We start from the raw sequence: 5,000 nt of genomic DNA, 5'->3' as shown, positions 1-5,000 counted from the left end.
GAATAATGGGGGGGGGGGGAGGAGGGGGGTTAAGACGTCGAAGGTAATGGAGAGCATTATTGCCTTGTTCCTCCACAGCTGGGATGTGAGCATCATGGCTCATTCTATATAATTATAACGTCTTGTTGAAAACTTCCAATGCCTTCACGACAGGCTTTTCTTGGCCCATAAGGAGGAGGGGGATAAGGAGAGGAGTATGAGGGGGGGAGGGGGAAGTGAGGGGGTTGGGGGGAGGGGGAGTGATGGGGGTTAGGGGAGGATGAAGTAGCTGCAGCCTCTCGCTATCTGATTATCTTCATCTCTTGAGCTAAGCTTCAGCTTGCATTTATCTCCACTGGGATCTATAAGATCCTTCTTACTCATGTCTGGGTCGCACGCACCGCCAATGCACAAGAGGCCACCGCCTTTATTTATACTCCAGTTTGTTTACCTTCTTCAGTACCTCTCACAGGTCTTCATTACTGCGCAGAGCCGGGGTGAAACCCCTCGTGGAGTCAAGTTTTATAAATAACTCTTGCTAATTATTATGGCCGAGGTGTACTCACGAGTGATGAGGGATATGATAAACCAACGAGAGAGAGAGAGAGAGAGAGAGAGAGAGAGAGAGAGAGAGAGAGAGAGAGCTTCTGGTGAAAGGTTTACCACTTTTGAGGTAAATATGACCTCGTTGGGACAGTCAAGTGATTTTTTTTAATAGCAAAAATGTTTTTTAGGATGAAGCTCTAATTACGTATGTGTCATCCCTCTCTCTCTCTCTCTCTCTCTCTCTCTCTCTCTCTCTCTCTCTCTCTCTCTCTCTCTCTCTCTCTCTCTTAATGAGGTCATTTCTTTACCTACAAAATAGCAAACACATGGAACAGACTTCCAGCGGATGTCGTGAACGGCAACACGGTAAACAAATTCAAGAATAAGTTAGACAGGATCATAAAAACTCTATAAACAAACTCATCCACTCTACCAAAGACCAAGTGGAGTCTCCACGGATGGACTAAACATTCTTTGAAAAATCCAAAATCCTTGTAAAAAAAACTTTCTCCATCTCAAGCTACAACCCGCGACTGACTTACGCAAATGCATTATCACAAGTAAGGCCAACAGAGAGAGAGAGAGAGAGAGAGAGGAGAGGAGAGAGAGAGAGAGAGAGAGAGAGAGAGAATGGCAAACACTTTTACAACAACTCAGTTAAAATTTGGTCCATAATTGTTCCCTAGACAAAATGGTGAATGTTAAAACAAACAAAACAAAATGTGGTCCATAAATGTTCCCTAGACTAAAATGTGAATGTTAAAACAAGCAAAATAAAATTTGGTCCATAAATGTTCCATAGACTAAAGGATGAATATAAAAAAAAAGCAAAATAGCAGGAAAAAATCTTGCAATCACTCAACTTTTTTTTTACAAAGGAGATGATGTGATTACAAACCCGTAATTGGTTGTACTTTGTCTATTGGTTTTACCGATGACGTTGGTCTATAAGACGAGGTAATGGTTGTCAGAAAGACATAAAAGTGAATTATTGTGTATTCCACCTACAGTTTACAGTCTAGTCTAGATCGTGATTCCAACTATAATTTTCAGAGCTACTTCAACCTGTGGTCATCTTATTTAATTATTAATTTACTATCAATGTATTAGTTAAGTATTCTCTGGTGATTTCTTCAATGCAACTCTTTCATAGTAATTAAGGGGATATGTATTTTTTATGAATAGGAAATATAATGTATATATAAAAGCAACAGCGATATCATTTAAAAAACGTGCACCCTTTATCAATATCACACACATTGATATATATATATATATATATATATATATATATATATATATATATATATATGTGTGTGTGTGTGTGTGTGTGTATATATATGTATGCATATCAAAACACACACGTGTGTAAGTGTGTGTGTAAGTGTGTCTGTATGTGCGTGTGTGCATATTTACGTAAACAAGAAATAAATACTTATACATATACAGCATACAAGCATACATATGTGTGCTTTCAAGATGAGCATGTCTGCCATCAAAAATAATCTTCTAATATGTGAAATAATTACGAAAGCACTGAAAAGCCATGACTGGAGCAGACAGCTGTTACCTTGTCAGTCCTTTTTACATACCTTTTCCGTAATCAGTGTTCTAACCAGACACCAGTCTGAAGACGGGGCCATAGAGGCCACTTTTATTACCAATAATAAATCTTAATGTTTCCCTTTAACATACTCCCCTTTACTAACTAAAAGGAAATGGTTTTGTAGGCTCCAAGTTGGTAGCGGGTTTGTAGGCTCGAAGTTGGTAGCGGGTTTGTAGGATCCAAGTTGGTAGCGGGTATACTTTGGAAGTGGTGGCCTCCACTTCCATCCTAATTTATTAGCTCCGACACCTACCTAGAGACCCGGTCTAAGTCCCATCTCTGAATGCCATTAAGATTTATATGGCTCAAGGTTCAACCTGTACATATGCGAAAATACGGAGGATAATTTATAAAGATCTAAAACCTAATAGCATTAGCAAACAATTCCTCTTCATCCAAGGGGTTAGCTACCGCACTGTAATTGTTCAGTGGCTACTTTCCTCTTAGTAAGGGTAGAAGAGACTCTTTAGCTATGGTAAGCAGCTCTTCTAGGAGAGGGATACTCCAAAATCAAACCATTGTTCTCTAGTCTTGGGTAGTGCCATACCCTCTGCACCATGGTCTTCCACTGTCTTGGGTTAGAGTTCTATTGCTTGAGGGTACATTAGGGCACACTATTCCGTTTTATTTCTCTTCCTCTTGCTTTGTTAAAGTTTTTATAGTTTATAAAGGAAATATTTATGTTGGTGGTGATGTTCTTAAAATATTTTATTTTTCCTTGTTTCCTTTCCTCACTGGGCTACTTTTTCCTGTTGGAGCCCTTGGGCTTATAGCATCTTGCTTTTCCAACCAAGGTTGTAGCTTAGCTAGTAATAATAATAATAATAATAAATAATAATAATAATAATAATAATAATAATAATAATAATAATACTACTGGTTATGTCAGAGCCCTTCCACGTCCCTTCCCTTAAAGATTGCTTGCGTGTTTGAAGAATTCTCAAGAGGAACAACCACAAAAACCCGTCAAAAATACTGCCATCCCAATCCGTTAAGACCTGATTTGTTGTTTATTATCGAGGTTATAAAAGCACTAGTGATTGGTACGACTTACGACCTCATAAACTAACGCATGGAAGAGTTAACTAATGTAGTGTTATTCACACTTGCAGTAAGTCAGGGCGAGATTTAGCTTTGTAATTGCAGACTCAAAGAGCATCGTCGACGAGAAGACTGCTTATTAAACCCTTCAATTTCAATTTCAACTCTCTGAAGAAATAATCTCCCTGCTTGATGCATGGCCATATCCTGGTTAAAAGATTATACAACGCATGAATTTATTGCTAAATGTTAGCGTGTAATTACCGTGCCATGGAAGACGACGTTGGTGGAAGAGGAAATAACATGATGAGATATATTGAGAATACGAAATGATTAAGTGCTCTGAGAACTTCATTTTCGAGAAGACGCAAATTGAATTTTAAGCCAAAGATGTCAAACGAAGTTATCTTATACATTAAGGTTTACTCTTTCTATTTACTGTTAAGTAAGAGTCCAGAGCTTCTTTTGAGCAATAAATACCACTACGGGAGGCCTACTAAACAAAAGATATAATTCTACAATTGCACAAAAAATCCTAAAACAGGAGACAAGAAATATAACAATAACTTATTTTCTAAGATTAAAAAAACGTTGTTATAAAGACCATAATACTAGAAAAAATCAATAACTGTCTCTTGTAACGAAGGAACTCATCAGGATACAATCTTCAGCCTTTTCTATAGAAAGCATTAATTCTTAATTGCATTGTCTAGTGATTATTTCTCTCCATTAATAGCTAAATTTTGACATTCTCATTGTTTCCATCTTACCTGGCTTTTCCATAAAAAAAAAAAAAAAAAAAAACCGTTTTAAGCTTCCTAGGTGTTGGGAACCTCATCGCTTTCTTCCCATTTTTTTTTTTTTGTCTTTATCACAAAAAATCAAGGCCAACCCTGTATATAAATCAATGTACGTAATATAGTAAATTATAAACGCAACCATAGACAAAATCGAATGTAAAAATTATATCGAACTTAACCGTTATTACTTCATGACAAAATTAATTATATATATATATATATATATATATATATATATATATATATATATATATATATATATATATATATATATAATAACCAGAGAAAACGATACTGATGAAAATCCTAAGACAAACAAACACACACTTTTTAAGCTTTATTGCTAAAAAAAGGAATCCTTTCTTGTAAATAAAATTTCATAAGAATTCAAAGACTGTACAAATACCTATTTTACATGTACTGTATGTACAGTTACTTCCCCTGTCATGTCTACATGCTGACTAAACATGTACACGTGTATGCCTCATAAAACAACTAAATCTTTCTGAAACCAAGTACATGAGAATATGCGTAAAAACACAGGCAAGGCTATCTTTTTGGAAAATAGTGAAAAAAAGATAACTATTTAATGAAGAGTTGAAGTCGCTATCTCATTGCACGACGTATAATAATACTGTAAAAATTTACATCAATAAGATTGTTTAAAAATGATAATCATTAGTAATCGCTTGAAATTTAAATTATAAATAGCCTCATTAGATAAACAGTATCCACAAGGAAGATAGCATCTGCTCTTATGTTACTTTGCTAAATTCAAATAATCGTGAAACCATTGTTTTTTTTTATTTTTTCAATTATAATCTATAGCAATTATAATCATCAAACTATTACAATCTTGAATTCCTAAAAAGGTATGCATAAACAAATGTTGTATAAATATGACCTAATTCTATAGACAGAAAATATTCAGTGGCAAAATAAAAAAAAAGTACGAGATTGAGGTTAAATTCATTCAAAATAGTACCAAAGATGTCCGCAAAAATATTTAAAACTGGTAGATAACATAA

This window comes from Palaemon carinicauda, chromosome 19 (assembly GCF_036898095.1).
Source record: "Palaemon carinicauda isolate YSFRI2023 chromosome 19, ASM3689809v2, whole genome shotgun sequence".
Classification (NCBI taxonomy): Eukaryota; Metazoa; Arthropoda; class Malacostraca; order Decapoda; family Palaemonidae; genus Palaemon; species Palaemon carinicauda.
Note: the sequence above shows the minus strand (reverse complement) of the source record.